The following is an 18,931-nucleotide window of genomic DNA, read 5'->3' as shown; positions in this document are numbered from 1 at the left end:
CTTTTTGCATATTATTTACTGAATGTTACAAATCTGTTTCGCTCTGTATACGAAACGGGGCTGGAACATGCCAATTCTCCCCATGCTACGGAAAACAGAGGTAGAGAAGTAAAATCCTTTTTAAGGACTTGTTTCAAAGATCGTGATTTCTTGAATAAGAATTAAGGGCAAGATAACCAACTGATTCAGAAAAATATATAAACCCCTTTTTTCTAATTCTAGAATACCTTCTAAAGTATTCTATGAAGGAAGAACAGACACACAAACCAAAAATACCCAAGAAAAGACTTATTTCCCACTATTAAGCTGGAGTACATGAAACAACTATTCTAGCCACGATACGAATTATCGTAACGGTATTCCAGGTGGGAAAAACAGATGTAGTTTAACAAAGCTGCCGATAAAAAACTCTAAAGGTTTTACAAATACAGTCCATTACGCCTTGAAAAATGAAACCTTCACTGACCATCTGTTCCTAGCAGAGGGCGCCCATTAACACTCACTTAGACCAGAAAGCCCAACTCAAAGTCAACGCATTGCGAGTGTGGACCATCCCAGAGCTTAATGAATCAGCCAAGTTAGGCAAGATCAGCTGTCAGGGGAAGAATTTGGACGGAGATTGCCCAATAGTAACCAGTTAAAACAAGGAAACCACCGCAAGAGCGGAAGACACCGTCCAGAGGTGAACATCTGCAAGTGTTGAGCCCACAATGTTCCTGCACACCCACTCCAGAGGCTGGGTCGACAAAGCGTAGCATCACCTCCAACGAGTTGAAGGGATATGGAGAAAAACAACCAAAACAAAAGAAAGAACCTGAAACAGGAAGGATTATCAAAGAAAGAACACAGCAAAAAATATCTCACCCACAATTTTATCCCTTCGGGTGGTGGAGACCCTTGTTCGGCACTAGGCAGCAATAGCCCAATGGACCCAAGGCCCGTCTCAGCAGTATCGTCTCTGTTCAGGGAAGAGGGAGAAAAAAATGAAAATCAGAAGTGAAACGTTCATACAGGTTTTTATCTGCTCTGTTTCCCCCAGTCTGAAGTGCAGGCATTCCCAAGACTGAGGTTTTAGCTGTATCTTTAGATTCAACTGCCTTTGGGAGTTTTCACATCCTGTGAATTTGTTAAAGAAAAATATATATATTAGGCAAGCTTTGCTTTTGGCCTACACAATATCTCTTGACAATGTAACACACGCATTAAAAAAACCCAAACCACTCCTTCCCTTTGATTTCAGGGTGCAAACATTAGGGGATGCCCAGTGAAATACAGCAAGTAATTTTCATTTTCTGCAGTTTGTGATTTCACACAACTGTCATTTCCCCCTGCTTAGTGGTCTCATATTTTATATTCAGTCTTAGCCAGTTAAACAGGATCTGTCGGCATTTTTCCTACAAAAAGAAAGCCCATGCAACTAAAGGGATTGCCGAGCTAGAAGCACGCAACTGGGACAATCAAATGGACCCAGCACTGGAAGAGGTCTCAGCACAGAAGAGCAAAACCTTCACTAGGATGGTGTAACACAAAGCTGCACAGAGAATTCATGCCTTTGTAACAGCAGCCAATCTGTTATAAAGCAAAGTTAGCAGAAGACTGAAAAAAACATTATGGTATCTTTATAATTTATTTTGAACTAAAAATATATAGAGAGAGGAAAAATTAAATTACTACTTTGGGGAAGATGATTCATACGAGAGTGCATGTGCACATGGATGTCTCTTGTACAAGAGACAAGAAATAACATAGCCATATAGCCAGCTATACAGCTGCAGATTTTAGAACAGCATCCGTAAAGATCCGATGGCTCAGATACCTCACTAACTAGCGTCTCCAGAGTTACTAAACCCCTTTTTTCCTCACATGCTTTAGTGACTGATCTTTTTTTTTTTGGTCCCAAATCTGGAAACTAATGCTTCAGAAGGAATTTAACATGCTTTTAATGCCATTTCTTATGCTTAAAAAAAAAGAAAACAAGAAAAAGAATGGCTTAGGCAACTCAGGTAGAGACACTTTTACGCTCTATAAAGTTAAGGACGTGGAAGTAGTACTCCCTTTATACAGTAATTATACATCAAAGAAAGTGTTTTAATCAAACTGCTGAAAATTTTGGCTAGTTGGTTTGTTTTAAGCAGGAGGAGCATCATCATGAAAGACTCAGCCTTGCAGACATCATCAAAGCCTTCTTATCCCTCCTTCTGATGGGATGGTGGAGAAAGTCAAATGACATGGGATGACACTGGAGTCGGAGAGCAGCAAAGGATGCTGAAGGACCTCCTGCCCCGAGTTTTCATACCCTGAGAAGAACCACACAATTACCTTTTCCTCTGCTTTGATGAACACAATCTATTTCAAGATCCTCAAAACCCAACAGCAGCAGAAGCTCCAACACATGAAAAAAAAAAATCATTAAGAGCTTTTAGGTTAAAGTACAGTAGCCGGCGCCAGCTTTCAGAGACAGGGTAAATAAGTAAGACCTTTAAAATTTAAGATGTTGCTCAGCACCATGTCATGCTACATCACACAACACTTCTTCCTCGTTATTTCTCTGGCCAAAGGTCAAAATTCATCTTCCCAAGAGACAAGCCCTTCCTATAGAGAGCAATGAAACTCCCACATCCAACTACCTCAGGAACAATCCACGTCTCCACCCTGGAGACCTTCCAAACATCAAGACATGCTGCGATTTATCAAGAGGCAGCCTCCCCTCTTCATAATCACCATACAGTGACACACGAAGCGCGTGCATTGTCACCACAGAGATGTAGGAACCCTTGTACAAATCCTATTCCTCCTGTAACACATCTAAGGGGGCATCGATATGAAGTACCACTGTCTACTGGTTCACATCTACACATTGGCAACTAAACAGAAAGTCTACGTATCAACATTCAACAGTCTTGGGAGTGTTTTTTCTGGGTTTTGTGGGTTTGTTTTGTTTTTTTGAAATCCATTAGAAAAATGTAAAAGCAGAGGTAACTGTTTGGTGTACAGCTAAAATATGCACCAACCTGCTCTAGTGCCAGGACTGCATTTTCCCCTTCTCTGATGCACGCCACATCTCAGCGCATTCGGAGGTCCCGCTAAGGGCAAGCAGCAGAGGATCCCTCCAGCCCTGCCATCACGTCCCCGGAAAAGTCACTCCTTGACCACTGGTATCGCTTTCCATGTGCTACCAAGTTCCCATAATTCATAAAAAGAGCAAAACTGAATTGAGTTATAGAGAGCAATGCTGACAGCTACAGTTAACTATTTTCATTTGATCGATTACTCCTTCCATTTGTAAAAAATAACCCTAATATCCGTGTGATTCAGTGCAACTTAAGCTGGGGGAAAAAAGTCAGGAATGTTGCCTCTAGCAATCTCACGTGGAGCAATCCTGCTCCAAATGAAAACAGCATCATTTGTCCAGCACACAGAGTCCAGCACTGAAATCTCAGGATGCTCACAGCTCCTAAGGTCAGAGTTTCGATCACCTTCATGTGGTGAACACTTGGGTCAAGTGTTTTTAAACTGCCTCTGCTAACAAAACCAGTAAACATTTTAATTGTTCAGAACAAGCTAAGCCACAACACATCCCATCCTGCCAAGCAGGGATTCAGGTCCGTAAGCATGGAGACCTGGTGGCCCAGTTTTACAGAAGTATCAGTATTATAGAATCATAGAATCATTTAGGTTGGAAAAGACCTCTAAGATCATCAAGTCCAACCGTGAACCTAACACTGCCAAGTCCACCACTAAACCATGTCCCTAAGCACCATGTCTACATATCTTCTAAATACCTCCAGGGATGGGGACTCCACCACTTCCCTGGGCAGCCTCTTCCAATGTTTCACCACTCTTTCAGTGAAGAGATTTTTCCTCACGTCCAATCTAAACCTCCCCTGGCGCAACTTGAGGCCATTTCCTCTCATCCTATCACTTGTTACTTGGGAGAAGAGACCAACACCCAACCACTTTCAGGTGGTTGTAGAGAGCGATGAGGTCTCCCCTCAGCCTCCTCTTCTCCAGGCTAAACAACCCCAGTTCCCTCAGCCGCTCCTCACAAGACTTGTTCTCCAGACCCTTCACCAGCTTTGTTGCCCTTCTCTGGACACGCTCCAGCACCTCAACGTCCTTCTTGGAGTGAGGGGCCCAAAACTGAACACAGTATTCGAGGTGCAGCCTCACCAGTGCCGAGTACAGGGGCACAATCACTTCCCTACTCCTGCTGGCCACACGAGTTCTGATACAGGCCAGGATGCCATTGGCCTTCTTGGCCGCCTGAGCACACTGCCGGCTCATGTTCAGCCGGCTGTCGACCAACACCCCCAGGTCCTTTTCCACCAGGCAGCTTTCCAGCCACTCTTCCCCAAGCCTGTAGCGCTGCATGGGGTTGTTGTGGCCCAAGTGCAGGACCCAGCACTCAGCCCTGTTGAACCTCATACAGTTGGCCTCGGCCCATCGATCCAGCCTGTCCAGGTCCCTCTGCAGAGCCTTCCTACCCTCGAGTAGATCAACACTCCCGCCCAACTTGGTGTCGTCTGCAAACTTACTGAGGGTGCACTCGATCCCCTCATCCAGATCATTGATAGAGATATTAAACAGACCTGGCCCCAGTACTGAGCCCTGGGGAACACCACCTGCGACCAGCCACCAACTGAATTTAACTCCATTCACCACCACTCTTTGGGCCCGGCCATCCAGCCAGTTTTTTACCCAGCGAAGAGTACACCTGTCCAAGCCATGAGCAGCCAGTTTCTCTCAGAGCACCCAGTGTTGCAGGCAGACCTAGAAGGATGAAAACCAACAGTGAAATTATCAACATGCACTACGTTGCGAATTGAACTTCTCGCCGTCCCATCTTCTCCTTATCTCATCCTCCCACCCTTCCCATCCCACAGATCTGTTTTCTTCTCCGACTCTTATCTTGTCAGGCGGTTTCTCCGCAGCAGGGTCTCTCCTTCTGCTGGACACCATACAGGAATGCAAGAGGGACATGATCTTTGGTTGGCATCCATAGGAACAAGTCCATTATAGGAAGGAATTAATGACTACTCTGCTTGCCTGCAGGTTTTGGGGGGTTTTTTAAGCTATCGTGTAAAACTCACATGATGTCAGTAGAGGAATATCACGCTAAAGATCTGGAACATAAGGGGCGGGTTTTCCTCGTTTCTATGGTTATAAGCAATTTTAATGACCAACCTAAATAAAAAAGCTGGAAGAGAGATAAAGTAGGAAGAAGTGAAGTAGGCGTTTAATTTTGATTGACAAGACATAGCATAACTAGTTAAGATCTGTCAAATGCCTGCTGAGGATCAGAAATCCTCAGCACATTGTATGGCAGACAGAATTAGTCTAAATGCACAGCTTTACAAAAATGTTTCTTACCCGGCGAGATCAGAGTTCACCATTTCAGTTTCCCCACACAAAGCAGCTGATATCATAACTACCAAAGGAGCCAAAGTAGGGACAGAAAAAATATATAGTTTTTATTATTTGTGAGATTTTCAAATGCTAACACGCTACTAAGTCTTTTGTCCCTGGCCAATAGATAGATATATTTTTATATAAATTTTATATATACCACATCTGCATCACATTAAATGGTGTATAAATACAGAATAAGGAGATGATCCCTGCATTAAAGACCTTAAAATAGGAGATTGAATACAGAAAGAGTTGAACATAGATTGGATGGGAAACATCAGGAAACGCACAGACAATCTGAAGAGACAGCAACACTGGCATGACAGTCAGCTGTGAGGTTCCCTGAAGATATCCCATCAAAAAAACAAGTTTTGGGGAAAATTAAGAGCATCTCTACAAATGTTCATAGGTGATGTCATCAAGAGGGGAGAAGAACAGAGCGACAGAGACTTGGAGCATTTCAAAGTCAGGAACAGAGATTCACGACCTTGGACGGAAGAGTCAACATCTCAACGAGGCATACGGCAGCACAAGAAGGGCTCTGGAAGACGTAACCAGCAGCTTGCGTTTAATGCCGCAGAGGTGCAGGATGCAGCAAAGGACAGACACAAAGAAGATTTAAGACGTGCCTGAACCAAGCTAGGAAGATGTTTTTCTTTTACTTGCTCAGCACTGTCGAGATGCAAGAAGGACACGGTGATCTTCACAAGGCTATACACTCATGAGAGAGCTTTATAGACCACCACTTTCTGAGTTCCTATGTACTTCCTTTTAATGTTTTAGAGAGCTCTGCTGTTTTATCAAATCTGTTCGAATTTTAAGGAGGGAAAAACTAGGCAAGAGAGGACGGGGTTACAAAGGAGGGAAGTCAACAGCTCCTGAGATGCCTGCCAACAGGATCTGCACTTAAACCATGCAGTTCTGGCAGAGAACACCCTCAAAATTTGATATTTAAGTCTTATGGTGTTGGAACGTATAATTGAAGTAAAAGGACACAAGTGAACTGAGCTGATCAACACAAACTTGTATCAAAGTCAGGAGAATATGTCCCCACAAAGTCTCAGCCACCTGGTTCTTCCATGCTACATTGAAAGAAAGAAAAATTAGCTACAAACTACTTTTATTTCCACTGAAGGTCGTCCCTCTCCAGCCTCTAAAAGGTACAGATTTGTACCAATCTCAGAGAGCTAAAAAAAACCAACCCCCAAACAAAACCCAAATCTCATTAGAAGTTGCCTCATTTACTGCCAGTTTCCAATCCTAGAGCAACACATTTATTGTGATACAAACTTTTCTTTCCCCCAACAATGCCCAGGCTTCACAATATAAGAATAATGAAAACACCAACAAATTAGTGTTTTTTGAAGAACCACAGTACTCGCTCCTCAAGAATTGAAATAAATGGAAGGACTCAAATCCACTTCCCAGCTGGTCACCGCATGGGGGCAAGTCCACCAAACTGCCTCTTAAAACCCTCAATTTGCAAGTAATTAAACCAAACCTGTATGAAATTTATTCATTCAGCAGTTATATCCTAAACAAGCACAGTAGCACTCACACACCAAGTTACCTCTTACTAGCAGTACCTAAAAAGTCATTATACAAAACTTGGCAGTATCGGGCACAGATTCCTCAATTTCAACTGAAAATTTCAACGAAACTATGAAGAAGTCAACCAAGACTTCTAAAAAGCTAATGTCAGTGTGATCTACAATGAGGAAAACCAGTTCTCCCACCATTCTGTCAGGTACGTTGGCTTTACTCAAGTCCAGCCACAGCCCATGATGATTTGATGGGGTGTACAAGTCCAACGCATGCCTCAGCTCAGATTATTTAAGTCCCTGAGAAATCATGTGCGACAGATAAAAGCATTGCAGGTGCAATCTTCCAGCCTTTCTATCCAATGGCTGAAGATGCTATAATGGTCCACAGGCAAAAATATTTGGTCAACTCTGTCGAGGAAACATCTACTGAATTAAACCCATCACCAGCACAGAGGAACCACTCAATAACTGTGGTTATAATCTAGTTATAGGGGATGTGTGTGAGAGGAGGGAAAGGACCTGAGCTCTTGCTAGCGTTCAAGTCATGAAGGAGATGTTAAAAACATCATTTAATAATGAGACAAAGAGACACCACAAGTCAAGTAAGGTTCAAAAGTAGGAGCAAGGATAAAACAGGAATATTAGGCAAGAGTGGGTAAGAAAAGAAGATATGGCAGTGCAGAAGGTACTGCCAAGAGGTTAAAATTGCCTATGCTTTCAGTGCTCAAAAATTAAATAGGGCAACTTTTGGCCAGTGGTCCCATGGCATGTCATAGCTTCTCTTGATCTCCCTCAGTGCTCCTTGTCCTTACTGAAGCAGCGTAACTGCTTTACCTACCTCAAAAACCACATAGCTGCCCAGCTGTAGCTGTTGAATACAACTGAGCTTGGGGGCGGAAAGAAGGAGAAATGGTACCTCTGACTTGTACTGATGGACACAGGACCAGCTCGGACAGCTGCGGATCAAGAACCATGAAACTACTGCTTTGGTTCTCCTAATTTACTGCTGTTTCCTTCCCAGTAGTGCCACCATGAACTCAGTAACCAGGAAAATAAAACAAAAAAAAAAAAAAAGTGATTCATATTTTATCCAATTTCTTATTGCAAGGTTTCAAACAGCCAAGCTGTCTATCGCCAACTTGAAGATAAAAGTCAAAGCAGCACTGAGTCAGCTGGCACAACCTCATTTATCACTAGATAATGCCTCCACATCTCCCAAACCATCAGAGCCACCTCTCCCCTGGAGAGTGCCCAGGAATCACTTGCAAATGAAATGCAATGATTTATTGCTTCTGCAACCCTGGAAATTCAAGTTACAGAGGTGACGTTACATTTTGTTTTGTCAATGCTAATCCAATACCTTTTTAAAGGTGCACACGTTTCACCCTGTTGACTTCCAACACTGAATTACCGGCTCTGCTAAGCTTCAGAATAAATGAGACGAGCATGCTCCCTGGGCGAAATCCCTTGCTGTAATCTTTATTCAAAACACACTGCTCCGGAGCCTTGCGTGCATTGCCAAAAATCGCCTTGAGGTTTGTTCTTAAGATGGCAATTTGCATATCAACATTTTGCTGCAGAGCTTACCCAATGTCCCCGCTATTATTTTAATACTCAACTGTGGGCGGCCCCCTGAGCGGCGCACAGAAGTGCACACTAAAAATACTCTTGCCTTCCCCACCGGCTCCGCACATGACCACAGCTAACGCCGGCTCAGATGCAAAACTGGGAGCAACGGCATCCAACCACCTCTCGAGGAGGATGCACAGGCTCCAAAGTGCTTGAAAAACGTGCTAAGTAGCAGAAAAGTACCTCTGCATGGATGGAGGAAGGATGCACACAGCAGCTGGAGGAGGAAGACTGCAAAAAGAGCCAGTTTTGCAGCCAAGGAAAGCAGGACAGGCTTATCTGAGTGCGAGCCATACTTGGGAAAACACTTTAAGAGGTAATAAAGCAGGTGAGGGAGGCATCGTCCAGGACATGAATTTCAGATTATGCTGAACAGAGGAAGGGAAAGAAACTTCATGCACAGAATAGGCGCAATCCCAGGTGAACGCGAGCGCAGCCTGATTCATGCCCCAGAAGGGAGCTCCCGGTCCCGTTGGCACCACCACGTTGATGAAAGCGCGTGGAAGAAAACATGGATTGCAGGTTTTCCTGTGCCCTCCTCCCCCTCGCCCAGCAAACCCCAGTCTCGGAGGTTGTAATTATTTTTGGCAAGGTGTAAGCAGGTCCAGGAAATGAAACCGAAAAACAAGAGTTATTTATGAGATGCAATGCAGGGAGCCAGCATCGGAGCCCAGCTACCAGATCAGCAAGCACAAGGTCACCCTCGTCTGCTTAGGAGAGCAACTTTGCAAAATGGTGTGCAGCCAGCCAGGCAAAATAACCAGCCTCAGCCTGCCCAGGAAGGCAAGTAATGGAAATGGAGTATGATGAACCACCAGAAAACACTGCCTCATTCAACTGCAAGGGCTTTATCATGGGACTGGTAGGCTTTGAGATGATGTCCACCCAGCCCTTAACTGACCACAACAACTACCTGCCTCTGTGGACTACGGGAGAGGCGCAAGAAGGACATCAGGTCCCTAAGTCTTCCTTCACCAAAGCTGTTGTAGAAGGAGGCAGCCAAGGGGCTCCACCTGTGTGTAGAAGATTGATGAAGACCACTAACCGCCTTATCCTGAAGGTCGCCACCTGCTTCCAAGGAGTTAGATTATCATCCCAACCCAAGAAGCACCAGAGATTTTGAAAAGCAATTTGCTTGTAAAGAGCAAAGCTTTATATTCTCCCTCTCCTTTCTACTGGCAGAGAAAAACAGCAAAAGCTGAACCACCCCTGCAAGGGGATGTTGCTCCCCAATGAAGCTGAAGAAGCTAACAGCATCTCAAGCCCACGAAGCAACCACTGAGGAAAATGCAAAAGCTCCTTCTGGTTTTACCAGGGGCCAAAGGAAAAGGGATGGTCAAAGCCAGGAGGTGCAGGGAGGCAGGAGGCGAGTGCCCCAGGGACAGGAGGACCTCCAGGCTGCTTTCTGCCCATTCTCAGTGTTCAAAGCCTCGCAAACAGGACCGAGACCCACAGCCCTGTTTCCAAGTATGGGATTATAATAAATCCTAATTAATTTTAAAAAGGATGACAAACACAATGCATTAGGAAAGGAACTGGACGAAGAGAGAACAGCAAGCCTGTAGAGCTGAGAGCCCATGAGACATCTCTACAAACAAAAGAATCATAGAATCATTAAGGTTGGAAAAGACCTCTAAGATCATCGAGTCCAACTGTCGACCCAACACCACCATGCCCACTAAACCATGTCCCTAAGCGTCGCATCTACACGTCTTTTAAATACTTCCAGGGATGGTGACTCAACCACTTCCCTGAGCAGAAAGGAAACAAAGGTATGTCTGAATAATGTGGAAAGAAAAAAAAAAGGCAAAAAAAAAAATCAGACCTTGGTTTCCACGCCCAAAGAAGAGGATCTTTACAATTAAACTGCAGGTATTTCCATGGGGGGGGGGGGGGGGGGGGGGGAACCAACAGAATTGACATCTTTTCCATTGCCCCATGTTTGGGGCAAAGGAGAAGAAACCCATCTGCTTGAAGCTCTAAAGATGATAATCAGGAAAATATCTGTAACGAGATTGTCAATCTGCTTTTTCAAATTCAAAGGTGAGTCAGACGCAGCATCCCGTTTTACTGTAATATTGCAGCACTATTTACACCACTGGCTAAGATGCATCTCCAAAGGACCAGTTTTGGCACTTGGTTAGGATAGCAACCCAATACATTTTCAGAAAAACAACCCATACCTATGAAACTTCCCCCTGGTGCATGATCAATACTTAAGAGGGCTCTGGAAAGTACGCAGTTGTTCTCTAAAACAGAAGTGTCAAAAAGCTTAGGACAGCATTTCTGGGGCTTCGATGCCCACATCTTGCCACCTACTTCCATCTTCGGACACTTGCAGTTAATGGAAGCTGAAGGTCCTTGACACTGAGAAATAGAGCCACTAACATGCAGTGGCCTCAACAGAACTTTAAGCACCACCATTTTAATGTTATATTTTTTGCCTTATTTATCATTAGTAAAAGTAGTCCTAGTAAAATGACTTGATTCTTCACCGTCACAACAAATCTGGATAGCTTTACAACCCCTACGAGATGATATGTAAGAGGACGGTGAACATCAGCAGGCTGGGCACGCTTCCCTGACCACAGCTATGCTTATTCACCGTGGCCTGATACTGCCCGCGCCAAACCGACGGCTCTGTCCACAGCAGCTTCAGCAGAGAAAAGGCTGAAATTTTCAATTCTTTAAAACAAAAGCAAAAAAAACAGGGCATAAAAGCAAACAAAAACACATGCACTATTATTATATATATGAGAAATATATATTATATACTATCTTATATGCTATATTATAGAAGTTAACTGTTATTTTATATATACATATATGTATACAACTTTAATTTCTCATACTTTTTCCGCTGAGTATCCGCTCCTGGTCACTACCAGCAGCAGAATATTTGATGGGACTGACATTAGGGTCCCTCCAGCAGCGACAGGCACTCAGGTAAGAGAGCAGCTGGGGATACATCAGGCAGACGACAGAAGACATCAAAACATGTGGGAAAGATAAATCACGTCTCAAGCTATGTAGCAGTATGTCTAAACTTGTATAAATTAGGTATTTTAGAAATTAGGAGGTTCTCGTGAGAGTTTAAAAAGCTAATAGTGTCACAAGGGATCATAAATCAATTGTTTGGGGGGGGGGGGCAAGTCAAAAGCTGCATTAAGGTTTAGCTCTTGCTTCACTTTGCAAGAAGGAAAAGCTCAAGATCTGCAGCTCCCAACAGAAGGATGCAGCTACGTGGAAGATGGTAAAAAATGACATAGATCCATCTACGCCTTAATGCACAGCACCTACTCTCACACAGCCACATGATTTTCTACATTTTTTTTATCAGCTGGGAATAGAAAATGCAGTTCATTGAAGTTAACTTCAAGTTGCTGTAGCAATTACCATTAAAAAAAAAAAGTTTGCTTTCTCATTAATAAAGATTCCATGGCAAACAGAAGGGACAAAGAGGGACTTTCAATCACCGGCGGGATGTTGAACAGTGCCTGTGCACAACTAGCATTGTTAGCAAATAATCTCCATTATCCCCCTTCAAAAAATCAAGCCCACATGTCGGAAAAGGGATGCTTCAACAGAAGCAACGCCAAAATTACGCAAACTCAAGGGATCGCTGTCTGCAGCTCCCGTTTCCAGGCGGATGAAGCGCAATAAATAGCAAACGAAGAAAATCTGTCATGTACAATGTTATATTAAACAAGGCATTACCCTGCAAGTCACAGGGTCATCGACCGGTCCTGCAGCATCATCGACCTTCCCCATCACCAAACAGATGCACGGCAGCGTTTATTTTTTCTCCCCTCTCCAAAATTAGAAGAACTCAGAGCATAACAAACATCTCCAGGCTGGGACATGGGATGCTGCAAAGCATTTGCTAATAATTCGGCTCAAACATAATTGCAATTATCTACAGTTAGTTGCAAGCACTGCTCCCTCTGATAAAAAGCCCTTCTTTTAGCCACTAATATGTTTTCCAAACAAACTATTCACGTTAAAAATTTCAATACTGGTTATCTAACCAAGGACTAAATTGAAGGGGGCAATTTCGATGAGACGTGGTGGTGTTTGCATGGAAAACTCTGCCTTTGCAGAGCACAGACTGGACCTTCCCCAAACCCAAAAGTTAGTTCTGCCTAAACTCGAAGCCACCGTTGCAGAGCTCACAGACCTGGTGAGACATCGTCCAAGCCTTCCCCAAACAGCCCGGGAGAAGTTTTCTCCCCCAAGACACCCCAAAATTGGAGGACGTGAGCTGCACAGTGAGCACCATTGCGTGAGGATTGTGGTCACAGTCACGAGACATCACATGCTGGTAAATAAATAAGGGAATTTCAGGGGAAAAAAGGAAAAATTAAGAAAAACAGTGTTCATGGCTGTATATGCCTCCACCACAGAGCTCCTGAGCAATCTGTTCATATGCGATTTTTTACAAAGCAGCCATTAATAGCAAGTTTGGGGGTTCCCTCGTACCATATTTGAGTCTCTGGCATCTCACACAGCAAAGAAATGAGTTAATCCAGAAATTTGGGTCACAACACCTCCAAATCTGCCTGGTTTTCACATGCAGAAAAATGAAGGAGGCACCTCCCTCCTCCATGCAAAAGCACCACAAGAAGATTCATTGTAAACTGAAAAAAAAAGCAACAAACTTCAGCAATGAGCGCAATCAAAGTCCCTTACAGAAGAAGAAAACGTTTAATTTTACAGAAATAAGGACTACGGCCACCTACAGCGCAACAGGGTTGGAACAAAATCCTACAGCACAGCTGTCTCCTGCACTCCTTTACTCCATGCACCAGATGATGGAGGAGTCCTACGGGGCCGGGGGGGGGGCGGGGGGAATACATGGCCAAGTTATTCAAGACTATAATCATAATAAATGTATGCAGCAGGGGAAGGAGGACAAATAAAGTCCCCGATAACCTTAAAAAAAAAAATCACATTTTTGCAAAGTGTGGCTTTGCAGCAGGGGTGATAGCGGAACAAGAACAAAACAAACGCTACACAATGAAGAGCACAAACCATTTTGCAGTTATTTTCTGCTTTTATTTAGGGAAGAGATTACAGAGAGAGCGAAGAAATCGCAGCCTAACCCAACACGAGCATTTACTTTAAAAAAAAAAAAAAAGTACAATTACTAAAAAAAAGTAAGTATAGGTATTGCAGCCAAGTCCGACTTCATTCAAGGAGAAGCTGGAAAATGTTTTGCAGATTTTGCTTGCGGCATCCCAGCAGATGAGTAGCCAACACACCTCAGCTGCCCTTGGCACAGCTTTTCCCCACAGCTCCACATCCCAGCACAAGACCATTAAAAAACACCTGCTGATACACCATTTCTTCTTTTTTTTGTACCCATTTTCAGAATATATTGAAAAAAGCGACTGATCACCAATGCAATCTTCGCTTTCTAACGGCGCTACAAGCAAAACGGTCATGGAAAAAAAAAAATAATAATCCATCCTGCCCGTTTTTTGGTTGTTTTTTTTTTTTTTAGTTAAATGCTATTTTTTCCATCACCAGAAACACTGGAAAGCAGAGACGTGCCCATGCACTGCAACAAAGAGATGGCACCTGCCTACTGAATTTCCTGACTAGTGATACTATGAAGAAAAAGGAGAGTTTTAAATAGAAACCCCCCTGCAAGTGTTAAATCTGATTAATTTAACTCTTTTGCATTATTTTAATCTTGCATACCATCATTTGCAAGGCAAGCAAAAAAAAAAAGACAGTGGGATTCTTATCTTGACCATATTCTTTGGAAACACAGTGTATTATTAAAAACCACAAATAACCTTCCTGACAGGAAAAGGACGCATGCTCCTTCGCAGTAGGGCGATAGCATGAATTTCATACGTAGCTTTTTGGGCACTCAACATCAAGCAACGGGCATGAGCCTCCCTTCATCCTTGCAACACTTAACGCCACGGCTGGCAACGCCAACACAAGTTTGCGGCCAGATTTTACTTGCACATGTCAAAAAGTATGCTGAAAAAGAAAAATGCAATTTGAAGGGTTGGTGATGCTGCTGGAGGAGGAGTTTTGCAATATTCCCCCAGCGTGTAGGCACGCTCTGATGCTTCATGTTGCAAGTTAAGCTCATGCTTAAAAATCTGGATGAAATTTAGACCAAATGGATCATGCTGTAGGCAAACGCATCCGCTCTTATGGTCAGGGAGACACCACCAACCACGTTCCAGTGGGAAGACCCAGTCCTCCATCCATCCATCCACCCACCCATCCGGTCTCACGGGGATCAGACCTGGATGCACAAGTCCTTTCCAGTGCAAGCAGCCTTTGCCCCGAGGATGACGACTCCAACCCTACATCAAACACGGGCAGAGGCTCCTCTTGCCCACACAAAGCCCTCAGGTGTCACGGATTTACACGCTCCCCTACAGCACCAGCAACCCTCAGAAGGTCCATAAAAAGCCAAGCGAGAGCCACCTACCCACCCCACTGCCCAAACTAACTGAAGTGTAGGAAGGAAGATAATGAAGATGGGAGAAGCAGATTAGATTTTTTAAAAGTTCTCTCCATTTTCATCTAGCAGAATGTGTTTATGGTACAGGCAGGGAATCGAAAGAATTATTTTTATCTTGATATTATTTACCCTTTCACACTTGCTATTTAAATATCCCTGAATTCCCAGAAGAACCAGCAGTTCAAAATACCATTTGATATATATTTATAAGCAAGGGGAAGCACAGACTCATTCATTTTCAGCTCGCCTACTTTTTTTTTTTTTTTTTAAATTAGATTTTAAGTGCTGTAATATTGATGTGCAAATTTATCAAGACACAGAAGTACTATTTCTCCTCCACCCTCAAAGCAGGCATCTTGCTGGCTGGGAGACCTGGTCACATTGGAGAGTCGCGTGGTGAGGAGCAAATGACAAGAGGTTTAAAATAAATTAAATTAAAAAAAAAAACCAAGAAACAAGCAAGTTGTGAGAAAAGGAATAAGGTTTCTTGCACAAGAGAGGATGGGAGTAAAAGACCTTGATATTAAAATCTCTGTTCTACCAGTCTCTGTAGCCAACCTCAGCTAAAGAACTTGCAGTCGTTGCCCAAGAGGCAACCCTGGATGCCAGGAAAAACACAGCAGCACAGCGTTATAGCGCAAAACTCCTCTGAACCAAGCAATCGCCAATACTCCTCTAGGCGGGAGACATCGTATCTGAAAGTTCAGTCTTGTTTTAGACACGATGGCAGGAGCAAACGGGGATGGAGATCTGAACCGGCAGCTAGGATTGCAGCAGGACGCGTGGTTGCACTGCTCAGCCCCTCCGATGTCCATCAAAGCCACATCAGCGGCGGCTGAGCTAATTTTTAATTGCATTAATACACACAATCAAACCAGCAAGGCGGGAGGCTTCGGAGAGCAGGACAGGGGTTATCTGTTCCTCAGCTGATGGCTGGAGAGAGGGAATCAGCACACCATTAGCACCCCAGAAAAAACCCAGAGACCGACCTGGAGGTGAGATGAGCTGGAAAAGGACGTCGCAGCAGGAGAAGACGGCGGAGTAGGAAGACACCGAGGGGCCAGACAGCGGCTGGCCTGAGACATCGGTGATTTAAAGACCTGAACCGTCTGCATCGGCTCCTAGACCAAGGCAATACAGAGACCAAGAAGGCAGGATGGGGTATTGCGTATTCACAGACCCATTGCAAAGGGAAATACCAGCCTGGAAAAAGGGGTAAATGCTGGATAAAAGATGAACCTTATTGCTACCGGATGAAGGAAAAAAAGGGGAAAAAAAAACCCTCTTAGGTTAGTCCAGCCTAACGCACAGTAAAGGAAAAAATAAAAAATAAAAATACACACAGCCAGTAAAAATTTAGGATTGAGCAGAATGAAGCACGAAGAGCAAAACCTCAGGCCACCACCCCATGCACGTGTTACCCCCGGGTTTGCAAACAGGCGACCGCTTGTTTACGCAGCGCTCCCAGACACGAGGACGCAGCTCGAGCTGCAAGTGTCACGGCATATTTCCAACGCAAACAACCAGAAGTTTTGCAGCGCGTATTCGGTGTGATGGTGGAAGAATGAAAGCGCACTTCTAGGTTTCCAAACCCTCTGCTTTTCGATATGCACACAAAGACACCGAGCAGTTCAGTGGAAACACAAGATTTCCCCAGCAAAGCCTACTCCGGCGCCAGATGCTGCAGGTTAATTGTACCACGCAGTGAGGGCGAGCTTTTATTAAAAGCTTCGAACCACAAACATTCTGAAGTACAAAAGCAACAAAAACAAGTTTCCGCAAAGTCAACGAAGGACTATTGCAGGCGCTTTATGCATTTAAAAGGAGTTTTGTTTCCTCTCCTGTATTTTCCCAAAATCACTTGCAAGTCCATCTCACTGACTAATTTATGGCTAAAGCCTCCCGAATTAGCCTGGAAGGAAAAAAATAAGTAAATATATACCATTATACCCTATGTGAGGATAAAACTGAGCCAAAACCTGTTATTTAACTACAACACCGGACACGGAGCAGTTCCCAACGTTGCCATCGCACCGGAGGTCGACACGTCAATGTTTCATTGCCTTAAGCAAGCACGGGACAGTGTCACGGGGACTGCTGATGGCAGAGCGGGGACCTCGTGTCTTCGCCTGCTCACCGGCCACGTGGGAGACAAGCATGGTCTTTGGGAGAGCACCGCATGCTCGGCACACATGTCCCTCCTTGCTCACACCCCTGGGCAAGGCCAGCCCTGTCCCCCAATTGCTCGTACACACACAAACCCCGTGCGAGGCCAGGCACAGTCCATACGCTGTGCAAACACACGCGTGCAAACCCTGTGCAAGGGCAGCCACAGACCCTAGTTTCAACACGCGCACCCCTGTGCCAGGCCAGCCCTGTCCCCAGGCTGCACACAGACCTGTGCCAGGCCAGCCCTGTCCCCAGGCTGCACACACACACCCCTGTGCCAGGCCAGCCCTGTCCCCAAGCTGCACACACAGACCTGTGCCAGGCCAGCCCTGTCCCCAAGCTGCACACAGACCTGTGCCAGGCCAGCCCTGTCCCCAAGCTGCACACACACACCCCTGTGCCAGGCCAGCCCTGTCCCCAAGCTGCACACAGACCTGTGCCAGGCCAGCCCTGTCCCCAGGCTGCACACACACACCCCTGTGCCAGGCCAGCCCTGTCCCCAGGCTGCACACAGACCTGTGCCAGGCCAGCCCTGTCCCCAAGCTGCACACACAGACCTGTGTCAGGCCAGCCCTGTCCCCAGGCTGCACACACACACCCCTGTGCCAGGCCAGCCCTGTCCCCAGGCTGCACACACACACCCCTGTGTCAGGCCAGCCCTGTCCCCAAGCTGCACACACAGACCTGTGCCAGGCCAGCCCTGTCCCCTGGCTGCACACACACACACACCCCCCCCTGTGCCAGGCCAGCCCTGTCCCCAGGCTGCACACAGACCTGTGCCAGGCCAGCCCTGTCCCCTGGCTGCACACACACACCCCTGTGCCAGGCCAGCCCTGTCCCCAGGCTGCACACACACACACACACCCCTGTGCCAGGCCAGCCCTGTCCCCAAGCTGCACACAGACCTGTGCCAGGCCAGCCCTGTCCCCAGGCTGCACACACACACACACACCCCTGTGCCAGGCCAGCCCTGTCCCTGTGTCGCACGCGCGCGCACGCATGCACGCGCACACACCCTCTCTCTGCAGGACCTGCCCCGTTCCCCGGCTGCCCCCCGTACAAGGCCAGCACGTCCCGAGGTCACACGCCCCCCAAGCCGGGTCACACCCCTGCCACACCCCTGCCACACCCACGCTCAACCCGCGCACGCCCGGGGGGGGGGGGGGGAGGGGGAGGGACGGGGAAGGTCCAGCACGCGCCGCCGGCGCCGCGCGCGCCCCTCACCTGCCGCCGCGCGCCCGTCGCCGCGAGGCTGCGCCGTGCCGCCAGCACCCAAACATCACGTGACCGCGGCGGGCCCGCCCTGACCACGTGTCCGCCTCCCCTCACCCCGCCCCGCCCGCTGGAGTCCCGAGCCCGCAGGTGCCGCCGCCCGCCGGCGCCGCCCCGGACTGCAACTCCCAGCCGGCAGCGCGAAGCGGCGCCCCGCCCCCTTTCCCCGACGACCAATCCCCGGAGGGGACGGCCCGAGCGTGGCGGGCTCCCCCGCCCTCCCGCCCACCGTCCCTCAGCGCCTCCCGCCTCAGGGCGCCGCTGGGCGCGGCCGCGCAGGAGCCGCTCGTCGCCTCACTCCCTCCGCTCCGCGCTGCCCCGCGGTCTGCTCCCCACCCTCCTCCTCCCTTCCCGCCCCTACGTGGGGACCCGCCAGACGCCCTGAGGCTCGCCGGGTCCCACCTTCTCCCTGCAGCCG

At 46.6% G+C, this 18,931-nt stretch overlaps 1 protein-coding gene across 8 annotated transcripts in view; it reads right to left on the bottom strand.

Moving 5' to 3' along the window:
• Nucleotides 1-18,541, bottom strand: part of TSNARE1 (t-SNARE domain containing 1) — a 530,096-nt gene extending 511,555 nt beyond the window's left edge. For 4 of the 8 annotated variants that reach the window (XM_076329011.1, XM_076329018.1, XM_076329017.1 and 1 more), the window contains exons 1-2: nucleotides 18,466-18,541; nucleotides 865-958 (exon numbers count right to left, since the gene is read on the bottom strand). The gene's annotated coding sequence lies outside the window, so the exon portion shown is untranslated. The remainder of the gene's footprint in view (nucleotides 1-864; nucleotides 959-18,465) is intronic. The other 4 variants (XM_076329012.1, XM_076329014.1, XM_076329015.1 and 1 more) reach the window with 2 other exon arrangements.
• Between the last annotated feature and the right edge of the window lie 390 nt (nucleotides 18,542-18,931).

This window comes from Aptenodytes patagonicus, chromosome 2 (assembly GCF_965638725.1).
Source record: "Aptenodytes patagonicus chromosome 2, bAptPat1.pri.cur, whole genome shotgun sequence".
NCBI classification, from domain to species: Eukaryota; Metazoa; Chordata; class Aves; order Sphenisciformes; family Spheniscidae; genus Aptenodytes; species Aptenodytes patagonicus.
The sequence above is the reverse complement of the archived record's forward strand: the minus strand, read 5'-3'. Positions and strand labels throughout refer to the sequence as shown.